The sequence below is a fragment of the Mercenaria mercenaria genome, chromosome 1 (genome assembly GCF_021730395.1).
Source record: "Mercenaria mercenaria strain notata chromosome 1, MADL_Memer_1, whole genome shotgun sequence".
NCBI lineage: Eukaryota > Metazoa > Mollusca > Bivalvia > Venerida > Veneridae > Mercenaria > Mercenaria mercenaria.
The window spans coordinates 89,043,304-89,066,044 of NC_069361.1; the positions used below are offsets into that span (position 1 = coordinate 89,043,304).

General features: G+C 37.2%; 1 protein-coding gene across 2 annotated transcripts in view; it reads left to right on the forward strand.

The window, feature by feature from the left end:
- Positions 1-11: 11 nt before the first annotated feature.
- The window catches only part of LOC123531162 (uncharacterized), a 52,844-nt gene continuing 30,114 nt past the window's right edge, over positions 12-22,741 (forward strand). The window contains exon 1 of one of the 2 annotated variants that reach the window (XM_045311945.2): positions 12-153. The gene's annotated coding sequence lies outside the window, so the exon portion shown is untranslated. Of the gene's footprint in view, positions 154-285; positions 442-22,741 lie in introns of those variants that run through there. The other variant, XM_045311953.2, reaches the window with a different exon arrangement.

A 22,741-nucleotide genomic window follows, 5' to 3' on the forward strand; every position in this document is an offset into this window, starting at 1 on the left:
TCGCTGCCAGGGAATGCTACATGTCGGGTACCAGAAATTTCTACTTTCGGTTTTGATTTTCAGAAAATAAAACTAGTATTTTCCCAATAAAAAGAAGCGCGCGCGAGATATAATCCCACCATCGGATGCTTCGGAAAACTTTCAAATTCCGATGTTAGTAATTTGTTATTATTGAGAAGTTCTTTTCATTTCACTGAGTGCCTTTGATATCGTTATTTGGGGTTGGGTGCAGGCTGCAGCTGTCACTCAGATGTTCTGAAAATTTTGTGACCTAGATCATCTGCTTTGAATTTACATAAATAGATAAAGGTCATTTGGGTTTCAGTCTGTTATATTGACTTTGATGTTACTGAAAATCTTGTAAATGAACTTGTCAAATCTGTGTACAACAAACAACAGGTTTACTTGATACTATTGGATTTCAGCAAAGCATTTGATAAAGTGAGCCATGAGAAAGTCGTGTTTAAAATGCATAACTGTGGTATATATGGTGAAACCTTGAAATGGATTAAGAGCTTTCTGGACAACCTGCTTCAATCCGTATTCCTGTCTCTTCTGGAGTTCTGCAGGGGTCCGACGTGCTTTGGCCCCTGCTCTTCCTTGCACAAAATATCCCTTCTAAAGTGCGTCTGTTCACAGATGACACTGCAATATAAATGTCACTAACCTCTGTCAGGCAATCAAATACCCTCCAAAACTCTAGAAAAGTGTGAGTTGGACTGGGATATGGAATTCAATCCCTCCAAGTGTCGTGTTATCCACGTCAAAGAAGGAAACATCATATTCCCTCACAATGCTACCTGCACAATACACTAGAATCTGTCACCTCAGCAAAATACCTTGGCATGGATACGATCGATCTCTCGTGGGACGCCCACAGAAATGGGTCAACCAAAAAGGCAAATCAAACTAGGTTTCCTTCGCAGGAATATAAAGGTTAACTCCAAATCCCTTAAGTCCATGGCATATCAGACCCTCGTCAGACCTCAGCTGGAATATAGCTCCGGAGTCTGGTCTCCATACACACAAACGCAATTAGACCAAATAGAAGCGGTCCAAAGACGGGCAGCACATTGGCGCCAGTGTCACTAACATGTTATACAGCCTAAAATGGCACAGGCTAGATCACCGGCGCATTGACTCCCAACTCTCTCTTGCGTATAAAATCTCAAATCAACTAGTTGCAATCCTGTTGGAAGATTATCTCAGCCCCCTAACAAGGCAATCACACCATTATCATCCACTGTCTTACAGGTTAATCTCAGCAACCACTGACTACTACAAATATTCCTTTTTCCCCAGGACTATAGCCCTATAGAGTAATCTTCCGCAAGACATTCTCTTCCTTCCAACCCTTGAGCAATTCAATGCCGCCGTTTGTAACATTGAACACACTTCACCATAACCTTGCTCTTCGCCCCTGTTTTTATGTTTTAAATTAAGTACTAATAAATTTTCCTTTCCCTTTTATTTTGGCCTGATCTTTAGCTCGACTATTCGAAGAATAGTCTAGCTATTCTATTCACCCTGGCGTCGGCGTCAGTGTCGGCGTCAGCGTCACACCTTGGTTAAGTTTTTGCATGCAAGTACATACAGCTATCATTTAAAGGCATATAGCTTTGAAACTTATTTATTCTTTTTCTAGGTCAATTACCAACCTCACTGGGTCAAGTTCCATAATTCTAACATGTATTTTGAGCAAATTATGCCCCCTTTTGGACTTAGAAAATTCTGGTTAAAGTTTTACATGCAAGTTACTATCTCCAAAACTAATGCAGATATTGAATTGAAACTTCACATGTGTCTTTGGGGTTATAAAACTAGTTGATAGCACCAAGTCCCATAACTTTGACCTTCATTTTGGCCAAATTATGCCCCCTTTTGGACTTAGAAAATTCTGGTTAAAGTTTTGCGTGCAAGTACATACAGCTATTACTAAAAGGCATATAGATTTGAAACTTATTTTTTCTTTTTCTAGATCAATTACCTACCTCACTGGGTCAAGTCCAATAACTCTGACATGTATTTTGGCCAAATTATGCCCCCTTTTGGACTCAGAAAATTCTGGTTAAAGTTTTACTTGCAAGTAACTATCTCCAAAACTACTACAGATACTAAATTGAAACTTCACATGTGTCTTCCGGGTTACAAAAATAGTTGATAGCACCAAGTCCCATAACTCTGACATGTATTTTGGGCAAATTATGCCCCCTTTTGGACTTAGAAAATCCTGGTTAAAGTTTTGCGTGCAAGTACATACAGCTATTACCAAAAGGCATATAGCTTTGAAACTTATTTATTCTTTTTCTAGGTCAATTACCAACCTCACTGGGTCAAGTTCCATAACTCTTAACATGTATTTTGAGCAAATTATGCCCCCTTTTGGACTTAAAAAATTCTGGTTAAAGTTTTACATGCAAGTTACTATCCCCAAAACTAATGCAGATATTGAATTGAAACTTAACATGTTTCTTCGGGGTTATAAAACTAGTTGATAGCATCAAGTCCCATAACTCTGATATGTATTTTGGTCAAATTATGTCCCCTTTCGAACTTAAAACTCTTTTGATATTTAACATTTTGGGTAATAATTTCCTGCTTCTGTGACAATATTTCGAATAGTCGAGCTTGGCTGTCTTACGGACAGCTCTTGTTATTTTATTTTCTACTAACAATCTTTGTGGCTTGACGTGCACGAAAGTGTCTACTTCCCTGTAAAGGGTTAGACAGTATTGGAAGATAGATAGATAGATAAAGCGGAAAAATCATTGTCGTCAAAAATGACTGAAACTCACAAATGACCATTACTTTTATTAGCTCACATGTCACAAAGTGACAAGGTGAGCTTTAGTGATCACGCAGCGTCCGTCGTCCGTGCGTGCGTAAACTTTTGCTTGTGACCACTCTAGAGGTCACATTTTCATCTGAATGTTCATCTTGATGATATCTAGGTCAAGTTCGAAACTGGGTCACGTGCGGTCCAAAACTAGGTCAGGTAGGTCTAAAAATAGAAAAACCTTGTGACCTCTCTAGAGGCCATACTTTTCAATGGATCTTCATGAAAGTTAGTCAGAATGTTCATCTTGATGATATCTAGGTCAAGTTTGAAACTGGGTCACGTACCTTCAAAAACTAGGTCAGTAGGTCAAATAATAAAAAAACCTTGTGACCTCTCTAGAGGCCATACTTTTCATGGATCTTCATGAAAGTTAGTCAGAATGTTCATCTTGATGATATCGAGGTCAAGTTTAAAACCGGGTCACGTACCTTCAAAAACTAGGTCAGTAGGTCAAATAATAAAAAAAAACTTGTGACCTCTCTAGAGGCCATATTTTTTATGGGGTCTTCATGAAAGTTGGTCAGAATGTTCATCTTGATGATAACTAGGTCAAGTTTGAAACTGGGTTACGTGCAGTCTAAAACTAGGTCAGTAGGTCTAAAAATAGAAAAACCTTGTGACCTCTCTTGAGGACATACTTTTGAATGGATCTTCATGAAAATTAGTCAGAATCATGAATGTTCACCTTGATGATATCTAGGTCAAGTTTGAAACTGGGTCACATGCCTTCAAAAACTAGGTCAGTAGGTCAAATAATAAAAAAACATTGTGACCTCTCTAGAGGCTATATTTTTCATGGGATCTGTATGAAAGTTGGTCTAAATGTTCATCTTGATGATATCTAGGTCAAGTTTGAAACTGGGTCAACTGTGGTCAAAAAATAGGTCAGTAGGTCTAAAATAGAAAAACCTTATGACCTCTCTAGAGGCCATACTTTTGAATGGATCATTATGAAAATCGGTCAGAATGTTCACCTTGATGATATCTAGGCAAAGTTTGAAAGTGGGTCACGTGCCATCAAAAACTAGGTCAGTAGGTTAAATAATATAAAAAACATTGTGACCTCTCTAGAGGCCATATTTTTCATGGGATCTGTATGAAATTAGGTCTGAATGTATAAATCTTGATAATATCTAGGTCAAGTTTGAAACTGGGCCAGCTGTGGTCAAAAACTAGGTCAGTAGGTCTAAAAATAGAAAAACCTTTTGACCTCTCTACGGGCCATATTTTTCAATGGATCTTCATGAAAATTGGTCTGAATGTTCACCTTGATGATATCTGGTTAAAATTCGAAACTGGGTCATGTGCGGTCAAAAACTAGGTCAGTAGGTATAAAAATTGAAAAACCTTGTGACCTCTCTAGAGTCCATATTTTTCATGAGATCTTCATGAAAATTGGTGAGAATGTTCACCTTGATGATATCTAGGTCAAGTTCAAAACTAAGTCATGTGCCTTCAAAAACTTGGTCATTAGGTCAAATAATAGAAAAACCTTGTGACCTCTATAGAGGCCATATTTTTCATGGGATCTGTATGAAAATTGGTCTGAATGTTATTCTTGATGATATCTAGGTCAGGTTCAAAACTGGGTCACATGAGCTCAAAAACTAGGTCACTATGTCAAATAATAGAAAAAACAACATCATACTCAGTTCAAAACTGGGTCATGTGGTGACAGGTGAGCGATTCAGGACCATCATGGTCCTCTTGTATTATTAAAACTCATAAATGCCCAATGCAAATTTCACATGTTTAACTTAAATAATATACGATGTCGTATTCCTAAGTGATTTTATATCACATGCACAAAATCATTTTTTTCTATTCTGTGCATGTGATATGATCCTTGATTTCATATCACATGCGCAGCAGCACTATTTTGTTTCTCTGCGCATGTGATATTATTTTACATATTTGCTGTTGAGAGATTGATACTTCTGCATTGATTAAAGACTGCGACAATCAATTTTAATGAGGCATTTATATATTTTGTAGGATTAAATTACTTTTTCTAGTGTTCATACATGTGTGAACTCTGCCAATTTTTCTTTTTTAATGATTTGCTGTCTTGTTTTGAAAACAACTTTTTATCATATATTGAATAGAAACTATAATCATCGGATAGGAAATGAACTAACTAAGAAAATGAGTGCTCACACTAGTTTTGTTTAGAAATAAGAAATTATCAAATGTTACTGCTGTCTGTTTCGACATTGACGGGTCGTTGAAATATGCGCATATGTATAGGGGTCAATGATATGTAAACGTCTCTGCTAAACTTATCATATTGCTTGAAAAGTCTTATTACGCAGCAAAGTCGCCACAATTTCTGAGTGCTAACAAGTAAAGACTCCTTCTGCCTATTTTCTGGTTAGAAATTACTTTTTAATATTAAATAAATCATATAACTCTGACTTTATGTTGATTTTCCAGTAAATGTTTTTACTTTTATATATTTTCGGTATAATAAGATAAATATTGCATTCTTAGAGGGTGATAATTATGAACAATGTTCACCCCTCGGAATATGGATATAGACCAAGGCTGGAGCCTCGGTTGATATTCATATATCTTGCAGAGAATATTTTTCATATCGCCCTCTCAGGAATGCAATATTTAAATAATAACACATATTACATGTGTGAACAATATATTCTGACCTGCAACTTTGAGCAGTTTTCATACACTTAATCTTAAAATTAAAAGACTGAAAAAATCTTTAAAAATTATCTGTAAAATTACAGAAAAATTACTAATGCTTTAGGTGTTGGTCCTCTTTACACTGCTGGAATGGTTTCCAACTTGAGCTTTGGAGGACAGACATGCACCTGCACATAACACACAAAAATCATGGCGATGCAGTACTGATAATAAGTTAATTTAAATAACTTTCAGCCCTTTGTCAAAGTCAAGCAAAGATAAATAATTATTATGCCTTTGTAATTTCAAGGCGGTACAAAGTGTAGTTGTTATTTGCAGCAGTGTATGTTGCATCACTGCAAATAAAATTACCAAACTTGCCAGGAAGAAGAATCTCAAAATTCAGTGCCGTCATTGAGGCTTGAATTAGAATTTAATGTCCAGATGTATTTACATTACATGAGCTTTCACCAGGAACACCAGAAAAGAAGCATTCCATACAGCTAGGCTGTCAGAATACGACGTATATGTAGCGATGAACAGTCGTATCAAACAGCCAGCGACCACTTATTCCAAAACCTAAGAGCACAAGGATACCATGCTAGCTAAACTTGATACAGAAAAGTGTAAAGAAAGGCGGGAAAATTAGATAGGTACACACTTTTGACCAAAGCACGCAAGACCAAGGATCAGAAAAATGTGATACCTTTTATCACTACATACAGTCCATTCAATCCAAAATCACAACGGATCTTTGAAGGCTTTGATGCACACCTCCCAATCCTATTGTCCAATATAACAATATCCTTCATCAACAACGCAAAGATAATAACCGTACACAGAAGATCTAGAAATGTAAAGGACAAGTTGGTTAGGTCTGACCTAACACAACAAAAACTCGCCAAAGCCAGCTACACTTGTGGAAGAAATTGCAGCATGTGTAAAAACATGTCAGTCTCAAAAGAATTTAAGAGCACAGTGACCAATGAAACATTCCAAATTCCAGGCCATTTCACATGCAAAACGGTAAGTCCAATCTATCTTATTACATGTAAGATATGCAGTTTACAGTACGTGGGCCAAACAGGAAATGCACTACATGAAAGATTCTATGGACATCTGACTGACATAAGGATGAAGAACGACTTCAAACCAGTTTCCTGCCATTTTAAAGGGAATTCCTATAGTTTTTTATGCACATCTTTCTGCGCAGCCGACACTTTCTATGGAAAACTGAAGGGAAGTCAACATTTGTTGAAACATGTTACAGACAATCTTAAATATGAGGAATTTTGAATGAAATAACATTTTTGATAAGTTATATCAGTAATCAAATGTTGATACTGGTTTATGTTGTATTGACAAGTATCATGCCTGACAGGTATCTTGCTATTTTTGTGGTTGTGTTTTCACATCGCATTTTAGTACAAAGACAGTGTTGTTTATTTAATGTAAGATAATTGACTTAGTACTGATAAGACAATATCACCTTTCAGATTATTTAGTATTCAATTATAGAAAGAATTAAGAATTTTTAAAACTTTTTTTTTAACTTTTAGCAGACATACATGTCATCAATTTGGCCAGGTTCGCGCCATTTCCGTCCGAACAGGTGTTGTATTCTAGCGGTCTTAACATAAAATTTAGCCTGGTGACCCATACATTTTTAGCCATTTTTATGCTCACAATACAATTATCTATACACAAGAAGAAAAATAAAAAATTCTATGAAAGAGTTTTTTCAAAATTAAAAAAAAAAATTCTTCACTATGGGTATTTTTCATTGAAAAAAGTTCACAAAAGTAAATATGAAACAATATTTTTTTTCACTTGTACCCATTATTGTAAGGATATAGTATAACAAATATGACTATGATATCAAATAAGTATATAATAAAATCTGTAAAAAGAAAAAACCGTATTGTGCTTCCTGGATCTATATTTTGGTTGGTATTTATAAAAAAGCAGAAAATTATGAAAATGTTGAAAAATCGCTGGCAGTTTCAGCAACAGTGGGTGTGTTCAAAACAATTTTTCACAAAAACAAGCCTGGTGACCTATTTTTTTTATTTGTTCATTGTTTTCAGCACAAATTTTCCTATCATATATGTGAATTTAAAAAAATTCTATGAAAGGAAAAAAACTATAGGAATTCTCTTTAATGGCAGGGATCACAACGCAGACGCCGTGGACGTCAAAATAATACTGCAAACTGAACGTGACGTAAAAAATGGCTACGTACAGAGGAAGTTTGGATAAAGAAGCTCAAAACAAAAACTCTAAAATGAATGACGAAATATTATTCACAGCAACAAAGTTAAAAGGCCAGAAGTTAAAAAAATAAAGTTACCTATGTAAAACGTCCGTGGCCAAAACGTCCGTCCACCATGTTACCTATGCGAACACCAGTGTACTACTAGAAACCAGAAATACAAACACAAGAAAAGTCATGAAGATCAAGAAACTAAATTCCAGTGCCCATGGTGTAATAAAATGTATAGGAGAGACACCCTAAAACACCATTCAAGAACCATACATGGCTTTGAAGAGGAAGAATTAAAAAAAGTAACAGTCAAAAAGGTAACCTTCCCAGCTAGCTCTTACCCTGACAAACCAGAAGACACTAATGAAGACTCCCAAACTTAGAATTATGCTAGGGAAAACAGGGACATCTTACATAAAACTTACACCCAAACAAAAGACAAGGGAACAGCTCCCTATTGAACTGTGCACGTTCAACATACCACGATCAATTTCGCCACACCCACCAACACCAACCAGCAGTATGGAGGAACTACCAACAGCAATTGAACCAACACCAACAACAAGTACTGAAACTATCTGTGAAGACGATTATGGCATGTTCAGCTTGGACAATGAACAATTAATAACTGCAGGCAGTATCTATGGAATTCTCCAATAGAACTATCAATATAAACAACAAAAACACTAAAATTTCTCAGTTTCAAATTTATTTTTAGCTCACCTGAGCCAAAGGCTCATGGTGAGCTTTTGTGACTGCTCAATGTCTGTCGTCCGTCTTGTGTCGTACGTCGTGTGTCCATCAACATTTTCTAAAAAAATCTTCTTCTTGAAAAGCACTGGGCAGAATTAAACCAAACTTCACAGGAATGATCCTTGGGTGACCCCCTTTCAAAATTGTTCAAAAGGAAAAACTTTAAAAATCTTACTGTCCAAAACCTCAAGGCCTTGATATTTGGCAAGTGACATTATCTAATGGTCCTCTATGAAGATTGTTCAAATTGTGCCAAATATGTAGCATTGCCTAGTGGATCTCTAACAAGATTGTTCAAATTATGCCCCTGGGGTGAAAAGAGGACCCACCCTGGGGGTCACTTGTTATATGAATCATATAGGAATAAATACTTAAAAAATTATCAGATCATATTTCCTAGACTGTTTAATTATAATTACCTGATGACCCAAAGCGATTAGGAGTAACTTGACCTTGACCTGCTGACCTACTTTCTTGTTTTTTAAGATACAGCCTTGAAATTTGGATGACATAAACAGTTTTGCACACCAATCTTAAAACTGACTTTCAGTGACCATGAATTTGACCTACTGACCTACTTTCTTATATTTTAGCGTCAGTTTGCCATTTGAAACATGTGGCTCATATTATTCAGGTGAGTGATTCAGGGTATTTATGACCCTCTTGTTACAATTTAAAACACTTTTCAACTATTCTCATGCCAAAAAAAGACTATTTATGGTAACATATCTGAAATATGTCGACCCATATTTTGTGCACTTTAGGCTAGAATTTCTTGTTAAAATTATTATCCTGATGAAGGAAACTGGTAGATATTAATGAAAGTTGTTAAACTAGTACCCGGTGTTTGACGTGTCGTCCCTCATATGGTTTGTTACAATAAAATGTGTTTGTCTGTTGCCTACCAATTTACTGAAGATTTTAATCCCAGCTTAAAAAATATTTTTATTGCCTTGTCAGAAAAAAAGGAACATTTATATTATAAACAAAAGAAGATAGGATATGACAATTTATAAACTTGTTCAAGAACAATAAAGTTTGGTTTAGGAATAAATCATGTTATGGAAAAATGTATATGCCTTACATTCTCTGCTTCAAACAGTTTTCTTTTCATATAACAAACTAAGAAGAAGGTCAGGATCTAAAAATTACTTCCTGTAGGATTATCAAACGTATATTATACCAAATTTACATAATACCAACACATTCTGGCCAACTTCTAGCTGCTTTGCTGATATTTATCTTTCAGCCACCAAGGTTGAGATAACATTGATTTTGTAGTTTTATTCTTGGTGGTACCCTTACAGAAGAAAAAGGCCTGCTGCGTACTCTTGCTGTGTACATACAGCGTATATGATGCGTACATGATGTGTACTGAAATCAAGGGCTTTAAATAGTACGCAGGATATACACCACACATACACCGATAGTACGTTTCTAGTACACATTTGACATGCAAATGAGCTCTGCCGCGTACTACTTGCTGCGTACATGCTGTGGACTACATAGTACACAGGATGTACGCTGGAGGAATTTAGTATGCAGGAAATAGTACGCAGCATGTACGCGGCACATACACTTTTCACATGCAAATGAGCCTGCGGTGTACTACCCCTGCGGCATACATGCTGTGTACTCCTGCGGCGTACATGCTGTGTACTCCTGCGGTGTACATGCTGTGTACTCCTGGCCCGAGTCCTGCGGCGTACATGCTGTGTACTCCTGCTGCATACATGCTGTGTACTCTTGTGGCGAAACTGGTGTGATAATGAAAATTCCTTACCCCACCATCTTTCGTATGCAAATGCTGATCATTTGGACAGAAAAAAACAGAAAAAAGATAAGTGACATGCATCAATAAGTATTTACCCTTACCAAAATAATGTAGATTGATGTTACCAAATAAATTAGTATGCTTTTCTTCATCCACTTTTCAGTGAAATAAATCAATTTTTGTAGCATGTAATTTGGTAAACATTTGAAGAAAATGGCGTAACTGCATCAAGGGGAAACAACTTTAATGCAACTAAATATAAGTGTTATGATTTATTATAGACGATGTGTGCGTAGTATGTATTTATTTTGATTAAAATCCATCTGAGAACAATCTAGGACTGGAATTATATAAGCATTTATACACTTTTACGTCCGTAAAAAGTAGTGCACCAAAAAATTTTGGATTGATTTTTTCCAATGGGGCGAGCGCAATTAGCCAAAAACGTTCTGAAAATATATGAGCGGCAAATCCGATGAACAACGTTTTAATTTGGTGAGGCCTTAATGAGTTAACATAATGAGCATTAAAGCCTTTATAAAACATGATAGAATGGTGTTTTGCTTAAGAGTATTCAAATAACAGTGAGAGCTATTAATTCTTCTCATTCGGGCGCTGTTGACCCATTATCTTTGTAATTATTTCATGTATTACAAAATGTAATGCAACGAAGTTCAAATAAGGCTTTTCAATTATCCAAGTTAGAAAGCTCCAGGATTAATTCAAAATGAAAAAGAATATATTTTTACACTGCATGCAAGGTGCAGCTCAGAAATCACTAAGATGTAAGCTTCACAAATGAACCTTGCAAATAGTTTGTCAGATTTTCAACATTCAGAATACCGCACGGCTACTAAACGCTAGCGCCACCACCAAATTGTGGTGATAAGGAAAAGAGCTATCGACATTTCCGTGGTGCAGCTATCGCCCATTTCTACTTGTAAACACGTGAGTAAAATTTATATTTTATCTTATATTTTTATTGATAGAACTTTTTTCGAAAATCGGAGAATGTAGTTCCGTGTAATAACACTTTTACTACAGGTTGGCTGTAATTTCATTAAAATAATATGCAAATTGTGGTGTCAGGAGCTTTTCTCCCGAATCTGACAATGGCATATTTTCATATTGGCCAGTATTCGAACACCATTCCAATGAATTGACACACTGTAAGACCATACCTGCGCATGCAAATGTTGTAGAAATGAATTGCATTTATTCCCATACACCAAAGAATTATGAAAAACACAGTAAAAAGTTAAAACACGACTATTTTAGAAAGTGGTGGCGCTATAACTCAAGTGGTGGCGCTATACAGTAGTGGTGGCGCTGTTGTATATGATTAGTGGTTTTTATATATTTAATTTTGATATATGAAAATGTCTGTCTGCAAGCCACGGAAATTTTTACAATAATCGATGTTATCAACCTATCCCACACTATACCCAAATTACGTTACTCAACAAACTACATGTAGTAACCTCTACATGATCGCAAAATAATCTACATGTATATGGATTCAGATTGTACATCTAAGCTCTATTGATTAATCATATTTAATCTATTGGAATTGAAAATGTACTGTACTCACTTTTCAGAAAGAATTGTGAAAGTAAGGTCTTTTGTTTACAATGACATGCAAACGACGTATAAAAACAAAGGGAAGTAACTTTCAGAATCTTAATATAAAAAATAAATTCTACACTATCTTCAACTTATTTCCTGGACACAAACCTTTGTTTGAAATAAAGGTATTGCTACTATTTTTCTTGACCTGAATTTACTTACGTTTGTATTTATTAAGTACAATATTTAAAGGTTAGAAATAATTCTACATTAACACTTTAAACAAAGGAAAATATTTACTTTGACTACAAGAGTCCCATGGGTCTGTGAGTATTTTGTTCTTTTTTTTATCTTGGATAGAGAATGTTTCATAAAGGTAAATAAACTATGATCGTGTTTTTCTTTCATTAATAACATAATTCCTTGCAAGAAAATTATCAATTAGAGAATATTAGTGTTTGTTTTGGTCCGGATGCGTCAGCAGTTCGTATTATTGAATGCCGTAACAGCGCCACCACTAGATTTATAGCGCCACCACTTTCAAAAATCCTGGTATATTTCTTCTAACTCTAATTCTATTATTCATGGTGTGTGCGTATATAATTATTTATCATTTCTACACCATTTGCATGCGCAGGTATGTTCTAACAGTGTGTCTGTTTATCGGAATGGTGTTCGAATACTGGCCGATATGAAAATGTGCCACTGTCAGATTCGGGAGAAAAGCTCCTGACACCACAATTTGCATATTATTTTAATGAAATTACAGCCAACCTGTAGTAAAAGTGTTGTTACACGGAACTACATTCTCCGATTTTCGAAAAAAAGTTCTATCAATAAAAATATAAGATAAAATATAAATTTTACTCACGTGTTTACAAGTAGAAACGGGCGATAGCTGCACCACGGAAATGTTGATAGCTCTTTTCCTTATCACCACAATTTGGTGGTGGTGCTAGCGTTTAGTAGCCGTGTACCGGTAATCTGAACTATTCTATGCTATTAAGATAAAAGTTACTCGGAAATCAAGTTCTTGCTTCCAAAAAAAAAAAAATGTACAAATCCTTCCTGCATCAAGTGTACTTCAGACTTTTACCTAAAAAAATTCGAAGTATAAACACCAAAAAGAAAATGAACAAGTCCCTCCCACGTATATGAAGTTTACTTCAGACTTTAACTTATAAAAAAAAACTAAGTATAAATGCTAAAAGAAATTGTACAAGTCTTTCCCGCGTATATGAAGTGTACTGCACAAATTTCAAAGTATCTGCGGTGTACATGCAGTGTACTATTTTCTTGTACAAGTCCCTCCTGCGTACATGCAGTGTACTCCTTAAATTTTCAGAGTCTGTGCTGCATACTTGAAGTGTACTAGTGACCTCCTGCGTACATGCTGTGTTCTCGTCGAAATAGTATGCGGCATGTACGCGGCATGCGGTGTATGTAAAATGTACTCCTCTGGCGTACTACTGTGTTCGCGGCATATACACAGCAAATACGCAGCATGTACGCCACAGAGGCTTGCTTCTGTAAGGGTACTGTTCTTAATTAGTGACATATGACATAAAATATGTGTTACAGGTATGGAATTTGCACTCTTTATTAATCCCCCGCCGTGGCGGAGGGATTATAGGAATGGTCTGCGTCCGTCCTTCCGTCCGTCCGTCCTTCCGTCCGTCCTTCCGTACTTCCGTCCTTCCGTCCGTAACAAATTCGTGTCCGGTCCATATCTCCTAAACCCCTTGAAGGATTTTCATGAAACTTGGGTCAAATGATCACCTCATCAAGACGATGTGCAGAACCCATGAGTCAGCCTTGTCGGTTCAAGGTCAAGGTCACAACTCAAGGTCAAAGGTTTGAGCCTGCCATTTTGTGTCCGCTCTATATCTCCTAAACCCCTTGAAGGAATTTTATAAAACTTGGGTCAAATGATCACCTCATCAAGACGATGTGCAGAACCCATGAGTCAGCCATGCCGGCTCAAGGTCAAGGTCACAACTCAAGGTCAAAGGTTTGAGCCTTCCATTTTGTGTCCGCTCTATATCTCTTAAACCCCTTGAAGGAATTTTATAAAACTTGGGTCAAATGATCACCTCATCAAGACGATGTGCAGAACCCATGAGTCAGTCATGCCGGCTCAAGGTCAAGGTCACAACTTAGGGTCAAAGGTTTGAACCTTCCATTTTGTGTCCGCTCTATATCTCCTAAACCCCTTGAAGGATTTTCATCAAACTTGGGTCAAACGATCACCTCATCAAGGCGATGTGCAGAACTTATGAGTCAGCCATGTCAGCTCAAGGTCAAGGTCACAACTGAAGGTCAAAGGTTTTAGCCTTCCATTTCGTGTCCACTCTATATCTCCTAAACCCTTTGAAGGAATTTTATAAAACCTGGGTCAAATGATTACCTCATCAAGACGATGAGTCAACCATGCCAGCTCAAGGTCAAGGTCACAACTATGGGTCGAAGGTTTGAGCCTTCCATTTGGTGTCCACTCTGTATCTCCTTAACCCCTTGAAGGATTTTCATCAAACTTTGGTCAAATGATCACCTCATCAAGAACTCATGAGACAGCCATGTCAACTCAAAGTCAAGGTCACAACTGAAGGTCAAAGGTTTCAGCTCTGTATCTCCTAAACCCCTTGAAGGATTTTCATGAAACTTTGGTCAGATGATCACCTCATCAAGACGTTGTGCAGAATTCATGAGTCAGCCGTGTCAGTTCAAGGTCAAGGTCACAGCTAAAATCAAAGGTTTTACCCTTTCACTATCCATAGCAGTGGCGGGGGATTTAGCTGTCTTTCAGACTGCCTTGTAAGTAAATTGAATTAGCTATACAACAAAGTTTATTTCATGCAGCTGTGCAATGAAGTCATTTTTAGCCCATCTTGGTTTAATAAAGTTTGTTTTTTTACACTTTCTCATTTTTCTCCTTATCTCTGTATTTACTTGGTGGATTTGCTTTAAACTTAAAATAGTTATTCCTCACCATCACCCACATCATCTGGCATAAGGGCCATAACTCTCACACCAATATTTCATGAATTATCCCCCCTTTTTACATTGAATTTCAGGTTGAAGTTTTGGTGCACTTTCACTCAGTTATTTATTATTAGAAATGCTCTCCGTCTGTCCGTGTGTCCGCAACGATCTTTGTCCGGAGCATAACTCCAAAAGTACTGGAGGGATTTTCTTCAAACTTATACACAGATAGAACACATTGGGAGGAAGTGCATTGTGCAAGAACAATAACTCTACCTTGCCTATTTTTTTGAGTTATTCCCCTTTATCTTATTTCTTAAAAAAAATTGTCTGGAGCATAACTCCAAAAGTACTGGAGGGATTTTCTTCAAACTTCATACACTGATAGAACACATTGGGAGGAAGTGCAGTGTGCAAGAACAATAACTCTACCTTGCCTATTTTTTTAGTTATTCCCCTTTATCATATTTTCTTAAAAAATTTTGTTCGGCGCATATCATCTTCATGCATGGAGGGATTTTGATATATCTTGGCACAAATGTTCATCACCACGAGGTGGAGTGTCATGCGCAAGAACCAGGTCCCTAGGTCTAAGGTCAAGGTCACACTTAGAGGTCAAAGGATACAAGAATGAAAACCTTGTCCGGAGCATTTCTTCTTCATGCGTAGAGGGATTTTGATATAACTTGGCACAAATGTTCACCACCACGAGACGGAGTGTCATGCTTAAGATCCAGGTCCCTAGGTCTAAGATCAAGGTCACACTTAGAGGCCAAAGGTCAGTTTCAAGAATGACTTTGTCCGAAGCATTTCTTCTTCATGCATGGAGGGATTTTGATGTAACTTGGCAGAATTATACACCATCATGAGACGAAGTGTCATGCGCAGTTCCCTTCTTTAGAATTACTTCCCTTTGTTGTTACTTTAAATAGCTTTTATTATAACTTTTTCATTACTAGTCGTAGGGAAAAATCGAGACCACTTTTCTGTAGTACAACATGCATGCTACATCCAATTTTGAGGTGTATTTTGACCAATCTCTACCTAGTAAAGATTTTTTTTATGCCCCCAAAGGGAGGCATATAGTTTTTGAACCGTCTGTCCGTCTGTCGGTCTGTCAGTCTCTCCGCAATTTTCGTGTCCGGTCCATATCTTTGTCATCGATGGATGGATTTTCAAATAACTTGGCATGAATGTGTACCACAGTAAGACGACGTGTCGCGCGCAAGACCCAGGTCCATAGCTCAAAGGTCAAGGTCACACTTAGACGTTAAAGGATAGTGCATTGATGGGCGTGTCCGGTCCATATCTTTGTCATCGATGGATGGATTTTCAAATAACTTGGCATGAATGTGTACCACAGTAAGACGACGTGTCTCGCGCAAGACCCAGGTCCGTAGCTCAAAGGTCAAGGTCACACTTAGACGTTAAAGGATAGTGCATTGATGGGCGTGTCCGGTCCATATCTTTGTCATCGATGGATGGATTTTCAAATAACTTGGCATGAATGTGTACCACAGTAAGACGACGTGTCTCGCGCAAGACCCAGGTCCGTAGCTCAAAGGTCAAGGTCACACTTAGACGTTAAAGGATAGTGCATTGATGGGCGTGTCCGGTCCATATCTTTGTCATCGATGGATGGATTTTCAAATAACTTGGCATGAATGTGTACCACAGTAAGACGACGTGTTGCACGCAAGACCCAGGTCCGTAGCTCAAAGGTCAAGGTCACACTTAGACATTAAATGTCATTTTTCATGATAGTGCATTGATGGGCGTGTCCGGTCCATATCATTGTCATTCATGCATGGATTTTAAAATAACTAAGCATGGATGTGTGACACAGTAAGACGACGTGTCGCGCGCAAGACCCAGCTCCGTAGGTCAAAGGTCCTAAACTCTAACATCGGCCATAACTATTCATTCAAAGTGCCATCGGGGGCATGTGTCATCCTATGGAGACAGCTCTTGTTTTTTTTTAAGATTAACTTCCCTTAGTTGTTACTATAAATAACTTATATTGTAACATTTTTATAATTGACCGTAGGGAAAAAACAAGACCACTTTTCTATGGTACAACATAGATGTTACTTTCCAATTTTAGGTGTATTTTAAGGTATCTCTACCTGGTAGGGAGTTTTTTTGTGGACTTAGAAAAACAAAAGACAATGATTACTAAACAACCACAAAATTAAACCACCTCACCACTGACTTATTCTTTCTTCCACATCTTTAAATCCCCTGATGCAGACCACAACTAAACGGTTCTTCAAAGCTTTCCCCAAAATTAATACTTTCAGACACTAACTTGCCAGGAACTTTAGCCTTCAGTTATAATATGCCCGGCTGGGGGATTAGCCATGTCTAACATGGCTCTTGTTACTGTATGGATTTGATTCAAATTTAAAATAGTTGTTCCACATCATATGACACAAGGTCCATAACTCTGGCACTAACTTTTCATGAATTATGCCCCCTTTTTAGCTCACCTGTCACAAAGTGACAAGGTGAGCTTTTGTGATCGCGCGGTGTCCGTCGTCCGTCGTCCGTCCGTGCGTCAGTGCGTCTGTGCGTCCGTAAACTTTTGCTTGTGACCACTCTAGAGGTCACATTTTTCATGGGATCTTTATGAAAGTTGGTCAGAATGTTCATCTTGATGATATCTAGGTCAAGTTCGAAACTGGGTCACGTGCCATCAAAAACTAGGTCAGTAGGTCTAAAAATAGAAAAACCTTGTGACCTCTCTAGAGGCCATATATTTCACAAGATCTTCATGAAAATTGGTCAGAATGTTCACCTTGATGATTTCTAGGTCAAGTTCGAAACTGGGTCTCAAGGGGTCAAAAACTAGGTCAGTAGGTCTAAAAATAGAAAAACCTTGTGACCTCTCTAGAGGCCATATTTTTCATGAGATCTTCATGAATATTGGTCAGAATGTTTATCTTGATGATATCTAGGTCGAGTTCGAAACTGGGTCACGTAGGGTCAAAAACTAGGTCATTAGGTCTAAAAATAGAAAAACCTTGTGACCTCTCTAGAGGCCATATTTCTCAATGCATCTTCATGAAAATTGGTCAGAATGTTCATCTTGATGATATCTAGGTCAAGTTTGAAACTGGGTCACGTGGGGTTAAAAACTAGGTCAGTAGATCTAAAAATAGAAAAACCTTGTGACCTCTCTAGAGGCCATATTTTTCATGAGATCTTCATGAATATTGGTCAGAATGTTCACCTTGATGATATCTAGGTCAAGTTCGAAACGGGGTCATGTTGGGTCAAAAACTAGGTCAGTAGATCTAAAAATAGAAAAACCTTGTGACCTCTCTAGTGGCCATATTTCTCAATGGATCTTCATGAAAATTGGTCAGAATGTTCACCTGGATGATATCTAGGTCGAGTTCGAAACTGGGTCATGTGCAGTCAAAAACTAGGTCAGTAGGTCTAAAAATAGGAAAACCTTGTGACCTCTCTAGAGGCGATATTTTTCAATGGATCTTCATGAAAATTGGTCAGAATGTTTACCTTGAAGATATCTAGGTCAAGTTCGAAACTGGGTCACGTGGGGTTAAAAACTAGGTCAGTAGATCTAAAAATAGAAAAACCTTGTGACCTCTCTAGAGGCCATATTTTTCATGAGATCTTCATGTATATTGGTCAGAATGTTCATCTTGATGATATCTAAGTCAGATTCAAAACTGGGTCACGTGGGGTCAAAAACTAGGTCAGTAGGTCTAAAAATAGAAAAAACCTTGTGACCTCTCTAGAGGCCATATTTCTCAATGGATCTTCATGAAAATTGGTGAGAATGTTCAGCTTGATGATATCTAGGTCAGGTTTGTAACTGGGTCATGTGCGGTCAAAAACTAGGTCAGTAGGTCGAAAAATAGAAAAACCTTGTGACCTCTCTAGAGGCCATATTTTTCACGAGATCTTCATGAAAATTGGTGAGAATGTTCACCTTGATGATATCTAGGTCAAGTTTAAAAGTGGGTCACGTGCCTTCAAAAACTAGGTCATTAGGTCAAATAATAGAAAAACCTTGTGACCTCTCTAGAGGCCATGTTTTTCAATGGATCTCCATGAAAATTGGTCAGAATTTTTTATCTTGATGATATCTAGGTCACATGTGCTCAAAAACTAGGTCACTATGTCAAATAATAGAAATAACGATGTCATACTCAGTTGAACACTGGGTCATGTGGAGATAGGTGAGCGATTCAGGACCATCATGGTCCTCTTGTTTCAATTGAAATTTCAGGTTAAAGTTTTGGTGCACTTTCACTCTATCTCAGTTATAACTAAATGGACTTGATTCAGACTTAAAACATTTGTTCCACATTATCACCCACATCATATGACACAAGTTTCATAACTCTGGCACAAATTTTCATGAATTATGCCCCCTTTCTACATAGAATTTCAGGTTAGTTTTGGTGCACTTCCACTCTATCTCTGTTATTACTAAATGGATTTGATTCAAACTTAAAACAATTGTTCAACATCATCACCCACATCATATGGCACAAGGGCCATAACTCTTGCACCAATTTTTAAAAATTATTCCCCCTTTTTAATCCCCAGCCGTGGCCGAGGGATTATAGGAATGGTCTGCGTCCGTCCTTCCGTCCGTAACAAAATCGTGTCCGGTCCATATCTCCTAAACCCCTTGAAGGATTTTCATGAAACTTGGGTCAAATGATCACCTCATCAAGACGATGTGCAGAACCCATGAGTCAGCCTTGTCGGTTCAAGGTCAAGGTCACAACTCAAGGTCAAAGGTTTGAGCCTGCCATTTTGTGTCCGCTCTATATCTCCTAAACCCCTTGAAGGAATTTTATAAAACTTGGGTCAAATGATCACCTCATCAAGACGATGTGCAGAACCCATGAGTCAGCCATGCCGGCTCAAGGTCAAGGTCACAACTCAAGGTCAAAGGTTTGAGCCTTCCATTTTGTGTCCGCTGTATATCTCTTAAACCCCTTGAAGGAATTTTATAAAACTTGGGTCAAATGATCACCTCATCAAGACGATTTGCAGAACCCATGAGTCAGTCATGCTGGCTCAAGGTCAAGGTCACAACTTAGGGTCAAAGGTTTGAGCCTTCCATTTTGTGTCCGCTCTATATCTCCTAACCCCTTTGAAGGATTTTCATCAAACTTTGGTCAAACGATCACCTCATCAAGGCGATGTGCAGAAATTATGAGTCAGCCATGTCGGCTCAAGTTCAAGGTCACAACTGAAGGTCAAAGGTTTGAGCCTTCCGTTTCGTGTCCGCTCTATATCTCCTAAACCCCTTGAAGGAATTTTATAAAACTTGGGTCAAATGATTACCTCATCAGAACGATGTGCAGAAATTATGAGTCAACCATGCCAGCTCAAGGTCAAGGTCACAACTAAGGGTCGAAGGTTTGAGCCTTCCATTTGGTGCCCATTCTGTATCTCCTTAACACCTTGAAGGATTTTCATCAAACTTGGGTCAAATGATCACCTCATCAAGAACTCATGAGTCAGCCATGTCAACTCAAGGTCAAGGTCACAACTGAAGGTCAAAGGTTTCAGCTCTGTATCTCCTAAACCCCTTGAAGGATTTTCATGAAACTTTGGTCAAATGATCACCTCATCAAGACGTTGTGCAGAATTCATGAGTCAGCCATGTCAGTTCAAGGTCAAGGTCACAGCTAAAATCAAAGGTTTACCCTTTCACTATCCATAGCAGTGGCGGGGGATTTCAGACTGCCTTGTGACTTACAATTTCAGGTTAAAGTTTTGATGCACGTTCTTCCATACCTCATGTTTTTATTTCAATGTAAATTAGCTGTGAAACCAAAATTTGTAGTCCTGTTTGGCGCCATATAACCTATACTGTGTTGGTGCGCCTTAAAATCCAAATAAATAAATAAATTTGATGCACTTTCACTCTATCTCAGTTATTATGTCTCCCACCACACAGTGGTGTGGGAGACATATTGATTTACTCCAGTCTGTCTGTCTGTCTGTCACAAAGCTTGTCCGTACTCTAAATCGAACATTTCTCATCCGATCTTCACCAAACTTCAACAAAATGTGTCTGCCAATAAGTGCTCGGCCAAGTTCGATAACTAGCCAAATTGGCCTAGGCACTTCGGAATTATGGCCCTTGATTTACCAAAAACACTCAGATTTCTTGCGCAGTTTTACCCCTAAACCGGCGCCTATACTACTAGTAGTATAGGCGTCCTTTTGGTGTCAAGAAAGCGCATGCACATGTGGATTAAGTAAACAGTATATAAAGACTGACTTACTATTTAGATGATTAGGCAGTTGTGGGAGACATGCGCTTTTCTCAAAAGCATCTCTAGTTATTAAATGGATTTGAAATAAAATAGTTGTTCCACCTTATCACCCACATCATATGACACAAGGTGCATAACTCTGGCACCAATTTTTAATGAAATATTGTCCCCTTTTACTTAGAATTTAAGGATAATTTTGATGCATTTTCACTATATCTTAGTTATTACTGAATGGATTTGATTCAGACTTGAAGTAGTTGTTCCACATCATCACCCACATTATATGACACAAGGTGCATAACTCTTGCACCAAACGTTTATGAATTATGCCCCATTTTTGCTTAGAATTATACTTTTTTAGTGTTTTGATACACTTTATCTTTATCTCTCTTATTACTTAATATTTTTGACACAGACTCAAGCTATTGTGCAATATCTTCATCCACCATTGGAGTCATTAAACACTCCAGTGACAGCTCCAGCTTCCTCAGATGTGCCCAGTTTCACTATCCAGCATTGAAATAGTCGAGACAAAATAAATAACAGTTATAAATTGCTAAATTTTATTATGCACAGATTTTTACAATAAATAAAATCAATTCTTGAAAATAATTTTAAATTATTTATAAATAAATAAATACCAACGAATGTGATGTTACTTTTTTATACACACGTGAACACTGTCATATCGCATATCTGAAAATGAAATGTCTAGTGTGCATGAGTGAAAGATACTTTTAATCTTCAAGGATATAATTCACAATTTTACCAGGTTTGTCCAGGTAATGTTGTGTGCATAAATAAATAACATTTCATGCGTATAAAATGGTAAAATAATTCTAAGAGATTGATTTTAATTTTTTTTGCATTTCGGTATGATGCATACAAGTTGTGTTTGTGCGGAAATTATGTACGTAATTTTTTATTGAAGTGTATTTTTGATAACAATACCAAATCATTTACAATTCAAAATTTTCTACATTCAAAAGTTTAGATCCGTACTTCATCATCATCATCATCTTCACTAATGGCCTCATAGTAAAAGAGAATACTCGCGATTTGAAAAAAAAATACATACTCAATGCCTTTTCCAACTCCACAGCTTGGTTTTTATTTTTATGTCTGTTAAATTTTGACAGATTTGAATTAAATTTTGGCACAATATTTAATGATTATTTTATTATAATAAAACATAACAATGATAATGATCAGAAGTAAACTCAATTAGCTGTTAAATGTTTTGATCCCGCAGATGGCACTATTTGCCACATGGCGACAAGCAAAAAAGTTTTTATTTTAGGGTTGCCTTATTTCAGCTGTCATGACTCAATGAATCATCATTGATATCTATTTATATATTCATTCATCTATTTATTTTTTATGTTTAGATCATGTAAATAATCATCCGTATTTTTCAGTCTTCAATAAATCACAAATAACTCGAATGACGCTCGTTTTTAGAGCTTTTCTGAACAGAAACTTTTATTTTTTCACAACATGCGGTTTTATTTTTGTTTTATGAATGATATGCAACAAAATATTTGATTGATCCAATTTGTAAGAAAGAACTAAAGATTTTATCAAAAGACCAATAAAATGTGACACCTGAAAGCATCATGCAGAATTCAGAGCTACTTCTGTAATGACGCATG